This window comes from Rhinoderma darwinii, unplaced genomic scaffold, assembly GCF_050947455.1.
Source record: "Rhinoderma darwinii isolate aRhiDar2 unplaced genomic scaffold, aRhiDar2.hap1 Scaffold_656, whole genome shotgun sequence".
Classification (NCBI taxonomy): Eukaryota; Metazoa; Chordata; class Amphibia; order Anura; family Rhinodermatidae; genus Rhinoderma; species Rhinoderma darwinii.
The window spans coordinates 76,657-93,387 of NW_027464212.1; the positions used below are offsets into that span (position 1 = coordinate 76,657).

A 16,731-nucleotide genomic window follows, 5' to 3' on the forward strand; every position below is an offset into this window, starting at 1 on the left:
GGATGGAGGTTGTAGGAGCAAAGAGAAGTTGTCTGTAAAGTTGGTGGATGCCTATTTTCCATTTTGCAGTCCCTTGTCTCCCTCTTGTGGCCTCCTGGAGGCAAATAAATGTGCAAAAAAAAGACAGCCTGGCGGCCGGCTGTTGCAGTGTTGCCCTCTCAGGCAACACTGAGTGACTGACTGAGCCGCACCGTCTTATATAAAGTTCAGACGGAACTTTGCACGTGTCATAGTGGAGCCCTCAGGATTCCAGAGCCAGCTTTCTGACATCATAATGGGGCCTGCCTCAGAGATAGATAAAAGCCTGGGCCCAGGCAGTGTTGGTCAGTGCTGCTCAGCAGGCAGCACTGGACTGGACTGGACTGGATTACAGCTGATACAAGGTGTGAAGGAACAAGGGGTGGCTGTGGGCATGCACTTGCTGCCGCTGCCAGTGTTTATCTGCATGGCAGGAGGGCATTTGGGCGTTGCCAGGAAGGCGTTTTTATGTAGATTCCTCCTCTTTCAGCACTGCATTGTGGTGCAAGCAAAAGAAGCAAATCCTGTGTAGCTTCCTCTCCGGCCTTTATTCACCTCCCTCCCGCTTAGTAGCTGTAAATGTGTGTGAGCCTGCAGGGCCCCATGGAATTGCCTAGGAGTAGGCTGAATCAATCGCTGCAAGGGGTGAACAGCAGTATGGGACAGGCTCGGGCAAGGCAAGGGCCGCTCGGGTTATCGCTTCTCGGCCTTTTGGCTAAGATCAAGTGTAGTATCTGTTCTTATCAGTTTAATATCTGATACGTCCCCTATCTGGGGACCATATATTAAATGGATTTTTAGAACAGGGAGATGGAAATAGAGCTTGCTCTGTCCACTCCACGCATTGACCTGGTATTGCAGTATTTCCAGGACCGGTGCACCCTTCCCTTATGTGTTGACTAAAATCAGATTCCAAAAGTGCTATTTGTGTTTGCTATTGTTTTTGTCTTTCTGATGGGATCTCCCCTTTTAATCCCATTATTTCAACACCTGTTGGACAATGCATTTGTACAGTCATGTGTGATAATGAGCTCATTTATTAAATGCAATTAATTAATACATTGCCACCTCTTGTTGTGTGTGTGTGTGTGTGTGTGTGTGTGTGTGTGTGTCTTCTGTGTTTCTGTGTTTCCGGCATTTCACATTGGAACAGCTCATTCACCTTCCTTGTCTTCTCTCCGCCCTCCCTTTTAGGTAGGTTAAAGAGCTGCACCTGAGCCAGCCACTGATTGATTGATGCAGCACCACAGTCAAATAGTGGAGTGGAGTAGGGGGAACAGCAAACAGCCATTAAAGCAGCCCGCCCGCCACAATGGACCTACCTGTGTACACTAGATGGATGTGATGGAATGTACTGTCGTCCCTACATTTCCAAGAAGAAGTAAGAATTGCAGTTGCAACAAACCCTTGCTTGCCTACAAAGAGAGCAGCAATTTGGATTTGTTACTATGTTACCTGGAAGAATAACAAACTGTGCAAGGATGGAGGTTGTAGGAGCAAAGAGAAGTTGTCTGTAAAGTTGGTGGATGCCTATTTTCCATTTTGCAGTCCCTTGTCTCCCTCTTGTGGCCTCCTGGAGGCAAATAAATGTGCAAAAAAAAGACAGCCTGGCGGCCGGCTGTTGCAGTGTTGCCCTCTCAGGCAACACTGAGTGACTGACTGAGCCGCACCGTCTTATATAAAGTTCAGACGGAACTTTGCACGTGTCATAGTGGAGCCCTCAGGATTCCAGAGCCAGCTTTCTGACATCATAATGGGGCCTGCCTCAGAGATAGATAAAAGCCTGGGCCCAGGCAGTGTTGGTCAGTGCTGCTCAGCAGGCAGCACTGGACTGGACTGGACTGGATTACAGCTGATACAAGGTGTGAAGGAACAAGGGGTGGCTGTGGGCATGCACTTGCTGCCGCTGCCAGTGTTTATCTGCATGGCAGGAGGGCATTTGGGCGTTGCCAGGAAGGCGTTTTTATGTAGATTCCTCCTCTTTCAGCACTGCATTGTGGTGCAAGCAAAAGAAGCAAATCCTGTGTAGCTTCCTCTCCGGCCTTTATTCACCTCCCTCCCGCTTAGTAGCTGTAAATGTGTGTGAGCCTGCAGGGCCCCATGGAATTGCCTAGGAGTAGGCTGAATCAATCGCTGCAAGGGGTGAACAGCAGTATGGGACAGGCTCGGGCAAGGCAAGGGCCGCTCGGGTTATCGCTTCTCGGCCTTTTGGCTAAGATCAAGTGTAGTATCTGTTCTTATCAGTTTAATATCTGATACGTCCCCTATCTGGGGACCATATATTAAATGGATTTTTAGAACAGGGAGATGGAAATAGAGCTTGCTCTGTCCACTCCACGCATTGACCTGGTATTGCAGTATTTCCAGGACCGGTGCACCCTTCCCTTATGTGTTGACTAAAATCAGATTCCAAAAGTGCTATTTGTGTTTGCTATTGTTTTTGTCTTTCTGATGGGATCTCCCCTTTTAATCCCATTATTTCAACACCTGTTGGACAATGCATTTGTACAGTCATGTGTGATAATGAGCTCATTTATTAAATGCAATTAATTAATACATTGCCACCTCTTGTTGTGTGTGTGTGTGTGTGTGTGTGTGTGTGTGTGTGTCTTCTGTGTTTCTGTGTTTCCGGCATTTCACATTGGAACAGCTCATTCACCTTCCTTGTCTTCTCTCCGCCCTCCCTTTTAGGTAGGTTAAAGAGCTGCACCTGAGCCAGCCACTGATTGATTGATGCAGCACCACAGTCAAATAGTGGAGTGGAGTAGGGGGAACAGCAAACAGCCATTAAAGCAGCCCGCCCGCCACAATGGACCTACCTGTGTACACTAGATGGATGTGATGGAATGTACTGTCGTCCCTACATTTCCAAGAAGAAGTAAGAATTGCAGTTGCAACAAACCCTTGCTTGCCTACAAAGAGAGCAGCAATTTGGATTTGTTACTATGTTACCTGGAAGAATAACAAACTGTGCAAGGATGGAGGTTGTAGGAGCAAAGAGAAGTTGTCTGTAAAGTTGGTGGATGCCTATTTTCCATTTTGCAGTCCCTTGTCTCCCTCTTGTGGCCTCCTGGAGGCAAATAAATGTGCAAAAAAAAGACAGCCTGGCGGCCGGCTGTTGCAGTGTTGCCCTCTCAGGCAACACTGAGTGACTGACTGAGCCGCACCGTCTTATATAAAGTTCAGACGGAACTTTGCACGTGTCATAGTGGAGCCCTCAGGATTCCAGAGCCAGCTTTCTGACATCATAATGGGGCCTGCCTCAGAGATAGATAAAAGCCTGGGCCCAGGCAGTGTTGGTCAGTGCTGCTCAGCAGGCAGCACTGGACTGGACTGGACTGGATTACAGCTGATACAAGGTGTGAAGGAACAAGGGGTGGCTGTGGGCATGCACTTGCTGCCGCTGCCAGTGTTTATCTGCATGGCAGGAGGGCATTTGGGCGTTGCCAGGAAGGCGTTTTTATGTAGATTCCTCCTCTTTCAGCACTGCATTGTGGTGCAAGCAAAAGAAGCAAATCCTGTGTAGCTTCCTCTCCGGCCTTTATTCACCTCCCTCCCGCTTAGTAGCTGTAAATGTGTGTGAGCCTGCAGGGCCCCATGGAATTGCCTAGGAGTAGGCTGAATCAATCGCTGCAAGGGGTGAACAGCAGTATGGGACAGGCTCGGGCAAGGCAAGGGCCGCTCGGGTTATCGCTTCTCGGCCTTTTGGCTAAGATCAAGTGTAGTATCTGTTCTTATCAGTTTAATATCTGATACGTCCCCTATCTGGGGACCATATATTAAATGGATTTTTAGAACAGGGAGATGGAAATAGAGCTTGCTCTGTCCACTCCACGCATTGACCTGGTATTGCAGTATTTCCAGGACCGGTGCACCCTTCCCTTATGTGTTGACTAAAATCAGATTCCAAAAGTGCTATTTGTGTTTGCTATTGTTTTTGTCTTTCTGATGGGATCTCCCCTTTTAATCCCATTATTTCAACACCTGTTGGACAATGCATTTGTACAGTCATGTGTGATAATGAGCTCATTTATTAAATGCAATTAATTAATACATTGCCACCTCTTGTTGTGTGTGTGTGTGTGTGTGTGTGTGTGTGTGTGTGTCTTCTGTGTTTCTGTGTTTCCGGCATTTCACATTGGAACAGCTCATTCACCTTCCTTGTCTTCTCTCCGCCCTCCCTTTTAGGTAGGTTAAAGAGCTGCACCTGAGCCAGCCACTGATTGATTGATGCAGCACCACAGTCAAATAGTGGAGTGGAGTAGGGGGAACAGCAAACAGCCATTAAAGCAGCCCGCCCGCCACAATGGACCTACCTGTGTACACTAGATGGATGTGATGGAATGTACTGTCGTCCCTACATTTCCAAGAAGAAGTAAGAATTGCAGTTGCAACAAACCCTTGCTTGCCTACAAAGAGAGCAGCAATTTGGATTTGTTACTATGTTACCTGGAAGAATAACAAACTGTGCAAGGATGGAGGTTGTAGGAGCAAAGAGAAGTTGTCTGTAAAGTTGGTGGATGCCTATTTTCCATTTTGCAGTCCCTTGTCTCCCTCTTGTGGCCTCCTGGAGGCAAATAAATGTGCAAAAAAAAGACAGCCTGGCGGCCGGCTGTTGCAGTGTTGCCCTCTCAGGCAACACTGAGTGACTGACTGAGCCGCACCGTCTTATATAAAGTTCAGACGGAACTTTGCACGTGTCATAGTGGAGCCCTCAGGATTCCAGAGCCAGCTTTCTGACATCATAATGGGGCCTGCCTCAGAGATAGATAAAAGCCTGGGCCCAGGCAGTGTTGGTCAGTGCTGCTCAGCAGGCAGCACTGGACTGGACTGGACTGGATTACAGCTGATACAAGGTGTGAAGGAACAAGGGGTGGCTGTGGGCATGCACTTGCTGCCGCTGCCAGTGTTTATCTGCATGGCAGGAGGGCATTTGGGCGTTGCCAGGAAGGCGTTTTTATGTAGATTCCTCCTCTTTCAGCACTGCATTGTGGTGCAAGCAAAAGAAGCAAATCCTGTGTAGCTTCCTCTCCGGCCTTTATTCACCTCCCTCCCGCTTAGTAGCTGTAAATGTGTGTGAGCCTGCAGGGCCCCATGGAATTGCCTAGGAGTAGGCTGAATCAATCGCTGCAAGGGGTGAACAGCAGTATGGGACAGGCTCGGGCAAGGCAAGGGCCGCTCGGGTTATCGCTTCTCGGCCTTTTGGCTAAGATCAAGTGTAGTACTTTAGGGTATTGCCTTGTTTCTTGGTCAGGAGGTGCCCTGGTACCCTTTTCCTTGGCCTGGGGGGATCGTTTCTCTTAGGAGAGACTTCACCCCTCTGCTGCTATTGGGGAGGAGGATTAGTCCAGGGCAACGGGGAGCGATCACCTGCCTGGTACTTCGGTACTGAAGGTATTCTTTGGAGATTGCTGGAATTCGTTTGGAGCAGGATGGAGGAAATTCCCGAATATATGCGTACCAGGAATGCTGTCCGGTTTTTCGTGGAGGAATCTGAGCGACAAAGGAAGGATCTGGAGTTCATCACAAAGGTTCTTTTGTTGGATTTCTTTCAGCTGGAGAGATCATGCATTTTGGCGGTGATGGACTATCCGAGGAGAGGGTGCTTTGACGTTACCTTCGCCACAGAAGAAATTTATGCTGTCTTTTTAGAACGCTTGAAGGAAGGTAAAAGGGACCCAAGACTTGTGGGTGTGAAGGTAACACCACATTTTGTGCCAAACAAAAAGTTGGTGGTTGTAAAAATGTTTTCGCCTTACGTGGATGAAGAGGACATTAAGTTATTTCTCAATAAGTTTTGTGAGGAGGTGGTGGGAAAGGGGAAAGTGTTTAACCCTTTTGGATTTTGGACTGGGAAGTGGAAATTTCTTTGTAAATTTGTGAGAATTGGTGAATCTAGAAACCTATTGTTTCCTCCAGCGCGGTTCAAGATTGGAAGTGCGTGTGGAAATTTATTTTTTCTTGGAATGGATATGTTTTGTTTGAATTGTAAAGAGTATGGTCATGAGAGAGAAGCCTGTGAGAAAGTAATGTGTACAAAATGTCTGCAAGAGGGACATAAGTATAATGAATGTCAGAAAGGGAAAGTATGTAATATGTGTGGAGAGGAGGGGCACATATTCAAATCGTGCCCAAAGAAAAGCAAACGTGAGGTACAAGAGGAAAATAAGAAGATAGTCAAAAGAAAGGAAGCGGAAGTTAGTTTGGAAGAAGGCAAGCTTCATAAATTGGAAGGAAGTGGGCAAAGTGATGAGAAAAAAAGGAAAAAAGCAGAGAGAAAGAAAAAAAGTGTCATTTCAGAAGAGGAAAGAGCAGAAAGAGACAGGTTATTGGAAGAAGTAGAGCAGTTACGTAGTAAAATTAATTTTGAAAAAATGCGGAGGAGGGTGCGGCTCTGTGTAAGAGAAAATTTACCAGGGTTTCTTGAAAGGTATGGTGTGCCAACATGGTTAACGTGCATTGTAAACTGTGAGTGGGATGGTAATGATTTGCAGGAACATCTAGTGGATATGTTAGGAACTATTGCTGTTAAAAAAGGAATGTTTTTTTGATTTCTTAAGGAAAAAAAAGGAAAGAGGAAAACAAAAATTAATTGTACGTTTTCAGTTTTCATTGTGATGATCTAAGTCTTTTTTATTTTGAATTTTATGATTTTTAAGACGTGATCTGAATGAATTAAAAAAAAAAAAAAAAAAAAAAAATCTGTTCTTATCAGTTTAATATCTGATACGTCCCCTATCTGGGGACCATATATTAAATGGATTTTTAGAACAGGGAGATGGAAATAGAGCTTGCTCTGTCCACTCCACGCATTGACCTGGTATTGCAGTATTTCCAGGACCGGTGCACCCTTCCCTTATGTGTTGACTAAAATCAGATTCCAAAAGTGCTATTTGTGTTTGCTATTGTTTTTGTCTTTCTGATGGGATCTCCCCTTTTAATCCCATTATTTCAACACCTGTTGGACAATGCATTTGTACAGTCATGTGTGATAATGAGCTCATTTATTAAATGCAATTAATTAATACATTGCCACCTCTTGTTGTGTGTGTGTGTGTGTGTGTGTGTGTGTGTGTGTGTCTTCTGTGTTTCTGTGTTTCCGGCATTTCACATTGGAACAGCTCATTCACCTTCCTTGTCTTCTCTCCGCCCTCCCTTTTAGGTAGGTTAAAGAGCTGCACCTGAGCCAGCCACTGATTGATTGATGCAGCACCACAGTCAAATAGTGGAGTGGAGTAGGGGGAACAGCAAACAGCCATTAAAGCAGCCCGCCCGCCACAATGGACCTACCTGTGTACACTAGATGGATGTGATGGAATGTACTGTCGTCCCTACATTTCCAAGAAGAAGTAAGAATTGCAGTTGCAACAAACCCTTGCTTGCCTACAAAGAGAGCAGCAATTTGGATTTGTTACTATGTTACCTGGAAGAATAACAAACTGTGCAAGGATGGAGGTTGTAGGAGCAAAGAGAAGTTGTCTGTAAAGTTGGTGGATGCCTATTTTCCATTTTGCAGTCCCTTGTCTCCCTCTTGTGGCCTCCTGGAGGCAAATAAATGTGCAAAAAAAAGACAGCCTGGCGGCCGGCTGTTGCAGTGTTGCCCTCTCAGGCAACACTGAGTGACTGACTGAGCCGCACCGTCTTATATAAAGTTCAGACGGAACTTTGCACGTGTCATAGTGGAGCCCTCAGGATTCCAGAGCCAGCTTTCTGACATCATAATGGGGCCTGCCTCAGAGATAGATAAAAGCCTGGGCCCAGGCAGTGTTGGTCAGTGCTGCTCAGCAGGCAGCACTGGACTGGACTGGACTGGATTACAGCTGATACAAGGTGTGAAGGAACAAGGGGTGGCTGTGGGCATGCACTTGCTGCCGCTGCCAGTGTTTATCTGCATGGCAGGAGGGCATTTGGGCGTTGCCAGGAAGGCGTTTTTATGTAGATTCCTCCTCTTTCAGCACTGCATTGTGGTGCAAGCAAAAGAAGCAAATCCTGTGTAGCTTCCTCTCCGGCCTTTATTCACCTCCCTCCCGCTTAGTAGCTGTAAATGTGTGTGAGCCTGCAGGGCCCCATGGAATTGCCTAGGAGTAGGCTGAATCAATCGCTGCAAGGGGTGAACAGCAGTATGGGACAGGCTCGGGCAAGGCAAGGGCCGCTCGGGTTATCGCTTCTCGGCCTTTTGGCTAAGATCAAGTGTAGTATCTGTTCTTATCAGTTTAATATCTGATACGTCCCCTATCTGGGGACCATATATTAAATGGATTTTTAGAACAGGGAGATGGAAATAGAGCTTGCTCTGTCCACTCCACGCATTGACCTGGTATTGCAGTATTTCCAGGACCGGTGCACCCTTCCCTTATGTGTTGACTAAAATCAGATTCCAAAAGTGCTATTTGTGTTTGCTATTGTTTTTGTCTTTCTGATGGGATCTCCCCTTTTAATCCCATTATTTCAACACCTGTTGGACAATGCATTTGTACAGTCATGTGTGATAATGAGCTCATTTATTAAATGCAATTAATTAATACATTGCCACCTCTTGTTGTGTGTGTGTGTGTGTGTGTGTGTGTGTGTGTGTGTCTTCTGTGTTTCTGTGTTTCCGGCATTTCACATTGGAACAGCTCATTCACCTTCCTTGTCTTCTCTCCGCCCTCCCTTTTAGGTAGGTTAAAGAGCTGCACCTGAGCCAGCCACTGATTGATTGATGCAGCACCACAGTCAAATAGTGGAGTGGAGTAGGGGGAACAGCAAACAGCCATTAAAGCAGCCCGCCCGCCACAATGGACCTACCTGTGTACACTAGATGGATGTGATGGAATGTACTGTCGTCCCTACATTTCCAAGAAGAAGTAAGAATTGCAGTTGCAACAAACCCTTGCTTGCCTACAAAGAGAGCAGCAATTTGGATTTGTTACTATGTTACCTGGAAGAATAACAAACTGTGCAAGGATGGAGGTTGTAGGAGCAAAGAGAAGTTGTCTGTAAAGTTGGTGGATGCCTATTTTCCATTTTGCAGTCCCTTGTCTCCCTCTTGTGGCCTCCTGGAGGCAAATAAATGTGCAAAAAAAAGACAGCCTGGCGGCCGGCTGTTGCAGTGTTGCCCTCTCAGGCAACACTGAGTGACTGACTGAGCCGCACCGTCTTATATAAAGTTCAGACGGAACTTTGCACGTGTCATAGTGGAGCCCTCAGGATTCCAGAGCCAGCTTTCTGACATCATAATGGGGCCTGCCTCAGAGATAGATAAAAGCCTGGGCCCAGGCAGTGTTGGTCAGTGCTGCTCAGCAGGCAGCACTGGACTGGACTGGACTGGATTACAGCTGATACAAGGTGTGAAGGAACAAGGGGTGGCTGTGGGCATGCACTTGCTGCCGCTGCCAGTGTTTATCTGCATGGCAGGAGGGCATTTGGGCGTTGCCAGGAAGGCGTTTTTATGTAGATTCCTCCTCTTTCAGCACTGCATTGTGGTGCAAGCAAAAGAAGCAAATCCTGTGTAGCTTCCTCTCCGGCCTTTATTCACCTCCCTCCCGCTTAGTAGCTGTAAATGTGTGTGAGCCTGCAGGGCCCCATGGAATTGCCTAGGAGTAGGCTGAATCAATCGCTGCAAGGGGTGAACAGCAGTATGGGACAGGCTCGGGCAAGGCAAGGGCCGCTCGGGTTATCGCTTCTCGGCCTTTTGGCTAAGATCAAGTGTAGTATCTGTTCTTATCAGTTTAATATCTGATACGTCCCCTATCTGGGGACCATATATTAAATGGATTTTTAGAACAGGGAGATGGAAATAGAGCTTGCTCTGTCCACTCCACGCATTGACCTGGTATTGCAGTATTTCCAGGACCGGTGCACCCTTCCCTTATGTGTTGACTAAAATCAGATTCCAAAAGTGCTATTTGTGTTTGCTATTGTTTTTGTCTTTCTGATGGGATCTCCCCTTTTAATCCCATTATTTCAACACCTGTTGGACAATGCATTTGTACAGTCATGTGTGATAATGAGCTCATTTATTAAATGCAATTAATTAATACATTGCCACCTCTTGTTGTGTGTGTGTGTGTGTGTGTGTGTGTGTGTGTGTGTGTGTCTTCTGTGTTTCTGTGTTTCCGGCATTTCACATTGGAACAGCTCATTCACCTTCCTTGTCTTCTCTCCGCCCTCCCTTTTAGGTAGGTTAAAGAGCTGCACCTGAGCCAGCCACTGATTGATTGATGCAGCACCACAGTCAAATAGTGGAGTGGAGTAGGGGGAACAGCAAACAGCCATTAAAGCAGCCCGCCCGCCACAATGGACCTACCTGTGTACACTAGATGGATGTGATGGAATGTACTGTCGTCCCTACATTTCCAAGAAGAAGTAAGAATTGCAGTTGCAACAAACCCTTGCTTGCCTACAAAGAGAGCAGCAATTTGGATTTGTTACTATGTTACCTGGAAGAATAACAAACTGTGCAAGGATGGAGGTTGTAGGAGCAAAGAGAAGTTGTCTGTAAAGTTGGTGGATGCCTATTTTCCATTTTGCAGTCCCTTGTCTCCCTCTTGTGGCCTCCTGGAGGCAAATAAATGTGCAAAAAAAAGACAGCCTGGCGGCCGGCTGTTGCAGTGTTGCCCTCTCAGGCAACACTGAGTGACTGACTGAGCCGCACCGTCTTATATAAAGTTCAGACGGAACTTTGCACGTGTCATAGTGGAGCCCTCAGGATTCCAGAGCCAGCTTTCTGACATCATAATGGGGCCTGCCTCAGAGATAGATAAAAGCCTGGGCCCAGGCAGTGTTGGTCAGTGCTGCTCAGCAGGCAGCACTGGACTGGACTGGACTGGATTACAGCTGATACAAGGTGTGAAGGAACAAGGGGTGGCTGTGGGCATGCACTTGCTGCCGCTGCCAGTGTTTATCTGCATGGCAGGAGGGCATTTGGGCGTTGCCAGGAAGGCGTTTTTATGTAGATTCCTCCTCTTTCAGCACTGCATTGTGGTGCAAGCAAAAGAAGCAAATCCTGTGTAGCTTCCTCTCCGGCCTTTATTCACCTCCCTCCCGCTTAGTAGCTGTAAATGTGTGTGAGCCTGCAGGGCCCCATGGAATTGCCTAGGAGTAGGCTGAATCAATCGCTGCAAGGGGTGAACAGCAGTATGGGACAGGCTCGGGCAAGGCAAGGGCCGCTCGGGTTATCGCTTCTCGGCCTTTTGGCAAGATCAGGTGTAGTATTTCTGCATCTGGTTTTGTTGGGAGGTGTCCGGGGTACCCTGCTCCTTGGCCTTGGGGGATCGTCTCTTTTCACAGAGAGACTTCACCCCCTTGCTGCTATTTGGGGAGTGGGCTTAGCCCCCGGACAACGAGTTGCGATCGCGCCTTACCCAAGAGGTCAACCGGCCTTGAGGCGTTTTTCTAAGAGCGTTCCGAGGGCGTTTATCGGGCTTCGTAGGTGTCTGGGGTACCCTAATCCTTGGCCTTGGGGGAGGGTTCCACTTAATTGTGGAATCTGAGCCCTTGCTGCTATAAGGGACAGGCTTAGCCCCCAGGCACTGAAAATGCCATATACATTTGGATTTGCATCCGGGGACACCCGGTTGCGCCAGTCCGTCCGCATCGAGGTGGAAGAAGGCCATCGCCAGCGGAAGAACCTTCGCTTCATTGTGGAGGTGATTCTGCTGGACTTCCTGGGGCTCAAGCGGGCGGACATCCTGTGTCTCAACGACCAGGAAAGCCGCGGTCGGTACACCGTATCCTTTACGGCCGCGGCATGTTGCGACAACATGCACAAAAGATTGTCTGATGCGGACCAGAGTGAGGAGCGGCTAAATGGACTGAACTTTTTATTCCTCTACGGGGAGGAAGAAGTCCCGCTCGTGATGTGCATGTTCAGTCCATTTGTCTCAGAGTGTGACATTGAAACCTTCCTCAGTCGTTACTGCAGGGAGGTCCGCTTCTCACATAAAATCTTGAACACCCAGAGCTTCTGGAATGGCAAAAGAAAATATTGGGTGAAGTTCCGCCAGGATCCCAATGGCATTGGAGGCTTACATCACCCACCCCAGAACTTTGCCATTGGGAAGAATCGAGGATTCCTATTTTACCCCCAGATGCCAATAGCCTGCCGGAACTGCTTGAGATATGGCCACACCAGAGAACATTGTGACCGGCCCCATGTGGTGCAGTGTAACAGGTGTGGCCAGGTTGGACACGTAGCGGCAAAATGCAGTTCCGAGGTGTTGTGCAATCTGTGCGGCATGACTGGGCATGCTTTTAAAGATTGCCCCCGCAGAGCGAAATCTGGGCCACCCAGACCAGGGCCAGAGCGGCAGTTTGCAACATGTGCAGACGCCGCTGGTAATGCCCCAAAACGAGCATTGACGACTGAGGGGTCCAGGCCAAAGTCCTTCACAGCTCCATCGGGGGGCCCACCGATGTCAGCCTCGAGGGACGGCCATAGGGATTCCACCGGGTCCAGGCAGAGCAGGAGGAATTCTGACTCTGCTGGACATAAGTTGACCGGCACCTCTGCAAACAGGTCCTCTGCTCCGCCTGCAGTGGACCCTGTTGAGGCAGTGGTTAGCGACAGGCGTCGTGGCTCCGTAGGTTCTGCAGTAGGACCTGACGCCTGTCCCAAGAGTGTGGGCATGGAGCGGAGACACTCTGTGTCAGACGAGGGCTCCATTAAGAAAACCCTAAAATATGCTGGATTGGAGCCTCGTTTTGACCATTTCCGGTCAACGGGGGGGTCGGAGCAAAGTTCCTCCACTGCGGTTGTGGAGGGGCTTGCGATGAAGGCTCCCCGTAAGCAGGCAAAGGTTGCCAAGAGTGATGGGACCTCACAGGCCCCTGTGCAGCTGCCCAGGAAGGACATCAGCGATATCTTCAGCCAGGGGCCAGAGATGGGTGAGAGCGACTTCGAGGAGATGGATAGGAGCCATTCTGCAAAGAGACAGCGAGAGGAAGAGGAGTCCGGAGTTCGGAGGAAAGCTGCCTATCGGAGTTCGGATGAGAGCAGTGTGGGGGTTGGAGCCGCCCACGTATCTGGCTCTGACCCTACCAACATCCAAGATTTATTGACCCCTCAAAAAGGGGGTCCAGACTCGCAGCTGATCTCCGAGTACGACTCTTCTGGTTCGGACCCTGACCTCAACTAAGACTATGTTGGTTCCTATCAAAGTCGCCTCACTAAATGTGAGGTCCCTAAAGAGCCCTGTCCGCAGGACTGCTTTATTTTCATTTTTAGAGACTGTGGACTTTGACCTTTGCCTGCTTCAAGAATGTGGAATCCCTAATGACTTGGAATATCAAGATTTAAAGATGGACTGGAAACTAGGCCCCTCAGTCTGGTCTGGTGGAAATGACTGTCGCTCTGCGGGGGTTGGATTGCTCTGCCGAGGTCGTTTTATCTCCATCCAAACAGTGACTGAAATCATGCCCGGCAGAGCTATTTTAATACATTTGCTTTTTAATGGAATTTTAATTCGTGTTTTAAACGTTTATGCCCCTCCTACCAAACAGGAGAGGGCAGAACTATTAGAGATTTTACCATTGTTTTGTGTTGGGTCTACCCCCCTGCTGGTGGGTGGTGATTTTAACTGTGTGCGAGATGGAGAACACCGGCAGGGTGGGGATTTTAATCGAAAAATTGACCGTACTTCTTACCTGCTCAAGAATTTTATTGGTGATTTTAAATTGAAAGATTGCTGGAGGGAACTCTTGCCTGCGGACCCAGGCCCCACCTGGTCCAATGGAAGAGTGAGCTCCAGAATTGATTTTATTTTCACTTCTAATAGTTTTATTCCCAAAAAATGTTTGCTTTTAACAAATATTTTATCTGATCACAAGCTCCTTTCAGTGCACCTGGAGCTAGAGGGAGAGCAAAAAGCTTGTAGGGGTCCCTGGAGACTAAACACCACACTCCTGGAGGACCCCATCATTAAAGAGGAGTTTGTGCGGACCTACCAGTGTTGGCAGTCCCATAGAGCGCCCAGTCAGCCTATGCTACACTGGTGGGAGGGCATTAAACCCAAAATCAGAGCTTTTTTTATTCGAGCAGGTAAGAAGAAAGCAAAAGAGAAAAAACAATGGTTTTATGTTCTTAATAAACGTTTACATGTACTTTTTAAATTGAAGGAGATTGGTATGGATGTTGATGATGATATCTTAAATCTTAAAGCTGAAATAAAATATGCCATAGAAGAGAAAGGGAAACAAATAATTTTTAATTCACATGTAAAGCACCTCGAGGATGGCGAGAAGTGTTCCCGGTTCTTCTTCAAAAAGGTAATGGATAAACGAGATGTCATTTTAAACCTTGAAGGAGAAACCACTATGGTCGGCATTTTAAATTCTGCTTTTAATTTCTACCAATCTCTTTTTAACAAGAAAAATATTGATCCTTCCTTTTTAGAACATGTTCTTAATTCCCTTGATGCCAAGCTAGATATTTTAGACCAGGAAGTTTTATCCCGTAATATTACCTTGGAGGAACTTTTATTTGCTTTTAAAAGTTTTTCTAATGGGAAAGCTCCTGGGGAAGATGGTCTGCCCATCGAATTTTATCATGCTTTTTGGGAAATTTTAAAGAATGACATGTTTTTATTGTATAAGGAAGTTTTTATTACTGAAGAGCTGCCCCCTTCCTGGAGGAGGGGGATTGTGTCCTTAATTTTTAAAAAAGGTGAGAGGGACCAGTTAAAAAACTGGCGCCCTATTACTCTTTTAAACGTTGATTGTAAAATTTTAGCTAAACTAATAACAATCCGTTTTAAACCTTTTATTCATAAATTAATCCATCCAAACCAGGTATGTGGGGTACCTGGGAGGTCAATTACTGAGTCCCTGAATATTTTACGTGACATCATTTGGTATTTTAAAGAAAGGGGTCAAAGCCTTGCTATTTTATCCTTAGATTTCGAGAAGGCTTTTGACCGGGTCTCCCATGAATATCTTTTTATGGTTCTTAAAAAGATGGCTGTTCCTGAAATTATTTTAACACGTATTAAGCTTTTATATCGATCCTGTTTTAGCCAAATTTCTATCAACGGATTTTTAACTAAAGGTGTTCCTCTTTTATCAGGGGTGAAACAGGGGTGCCCGTTGTCTCCGCTCCTTTTTATTTGTGCCATAGAACCTCTGTTCACCCTAATAAGAGATGATAAAGTCATCAGAGGCGTGCCCATACCTGGAGGAAGGGGGAACCAGGTAAAAATCCTAGGCTATATGGATGACGCCACCGTCCTATGCCCAGACGCCGCTTCTATGAGACGGGCATTGAGGAACACCGGCTTTTTTTGTGAAGCCTCTGGTTTTAAATTAAACGTTGATAAGTGTGACTGTTTTTATACTGGTGTATGGGATTCCTCTGTGACACCAGGAGTTAACATGCAGCAGGATCAGATAAAAATTTTAGGAATTGTTTTTAATCAAGAAAACGATGGGAGACCCAATTGGGATTCAGTAATTGCCAAAATGGAAAAAAAGGTTTTAATGTGGAATTTGAGAAATCTCACCATGGAGGGAAAAGTTTTAATAATTAAATCTGTTTTATTACCCATAATGCTTTATGTAGCTATGGTTTTCCCTCCAACAATTTTATATATTAAAAAAGTGACCAGGATCTGTTTTATGTTTTTATGGGGTTCCAAAATGGAAAAACTAAAACGTGATTTTATGTACAGATGTAAGGACAATGGCGGGAGAGATGTTCCTAACCTTTTTAACTTCTTTTACATTAAATACTTTTGCTTCTGTTTTAAAATATATAATTCTGATGGTATTTTTAGCTACTTTTTAAAGTACGCTACGGGCATGATTTTTAAACGATGGTTTCGTGTCCCTTTGAATTCTCCTGTGCTTCTGTGTCCCCCAAAACAATATGCGGTGCTCGAAAAAACTGTCAGGCTCCTAGGTCTCCAAGAATTGGAGCCTGACATATTGGGGGACCAGAAAAAAGTGTCACTCTCCTGTAGGCGGCAGGAGGATACACTGGCAGTTTCAAATTTCTCACAGGCAAGGTCCAAGGTGGTGTGGCGGAACGTTTTCGGGAAATTTATGGCAAATGTGCACAAGGACCTTGCCTGGGCAATCGTTCACCAGTGCCTCCCTACTCGTGAATTCCAGCATAGGCGAGGACTGGTGGCGAGAGCCAAGTGCCCGAGAGACAGGTGTGGTGACGACGAGACGATAATGCACCTGTTTTGGAACTGCCCATATGCACAGGAGGTTTGGAGGAAGGTAGGCCCATTGCTGAAATGGGCCTGCGGTCTTAAAGATCTTAAATTTGAATACGTGTTTTATGGTCTTTTTAACTGCCCAAGTTTTAAACAGCAAATGGTCTGTTGGATCATTTTAAACTGTTTTAAGAATGCCATTTGGAAGGTTAGGAACATTCTGCTTTTTAAACATGATTTTATTGACGTTAAAAATTGTGTGAAATATGCCCTAAGTGAAATGTATATTTATTATCTTAGGGACAAAAAGCAGCTAGGGGTAAAAGAAGCAACATCCATGTGGTGTTTGCAAATGTGGAATACCATAACATTGTAAATAAAAATGGTTTTATTCTTTTATGTCTTTTATGCCCTGTATAAATTTTATCCTGCTATTGTTCTGTACTTTTATTATAACATCTGTATTAATGGTCTTATTATTATTACTTTTGTATTCATTTAAATGTATGAATATTCATGTATTATGCTGTTGATTTTATCTTGTGGTTTCAATTTTAAAAAAAAGTCTGTAAAATAT

General features: G+C 46.2%; 5 non-coding genes and 2 pseudogenes across 5 annotated transcripts; all 7 read left to right on the top strand.

Annotated features, from left to right (window-relative positions):
- Positions 1 to 713: 713 nt before the first annotated feature.
- On the top strand, positions 714 to 904 carry LOC142727942 (U2 spliceosomal RNA). Its single transcript, XR_012877370.1, has one exon. It is a non-coding gene; the product is annotated as a U2 spliceosomal RNA (small nuclear RNA).
- Positions 905 to 2,210: 1,306 nt separating this feature from the next.
- On the top strand, positions 2,211 to 2,401 carry LOC142727943 (U2 spliceosomal RNA). Its single transcript, XR_012877371.1, has one exon. It is a non-coding gene; the product is annotated as a U2 spliceosomal RNA (small nuclear RNA).
- A 1,306-nt stretch (positions 2,402 to 3,707) lies between these two features.
- On the top strand, positions 3,708 to 3,898 carry LOC142727944 (U2 spliceosomal RNA). Its single transcript, XR_012877372.1, has one exon. It is a non-coding gene; the product is annotated as a U2 spliceosomal RNA (small nuclear RNA).
- Positions 3,899 to 5,204: 1,306 nt separating this feature from the next.
- LOC142727896 (U2 spliceosomal RNA) lies at positions 5,205 to 5,315 on the top strand (annotated as a pseudogene).
- A 1,350-nt stretch (positions 5,316 to 6,665) lies between these two features.
- On the top strand, positions 6,666 to 6,872 carry LOC142727890 (U2 spliceosomal RNA; annotated as a pseudogene).
- A 1,306-nt stretch (positions 6,873 to 8,178) lies between these two features.
- LOC142727945 (U2 spliceosomal RNA) lies at positions 8,179 to 8,369 on the top strand. Its single transcript, XR_012877373.1, has one exon. It is a non-coding gene; the product is annotated as a U2 spliceosomal RNA (small nuclear RNA).
- Positions 8,370 to 9,675: 1,306 nt separating this feature from the next.
- LOC142727946 (U2 spliceosomal RNA) lies at positions 9,676 to 9,866 on the top strand. The gene has a single exon (XR_012877374.1). It is a non-coding gene; the product is annotated as a U2 spliceosomal RNA (small nuclear RNA).
- The last annotated feature ends 6,865 nt before the right edge of the window (positions 9,867 to 16,731 follow it).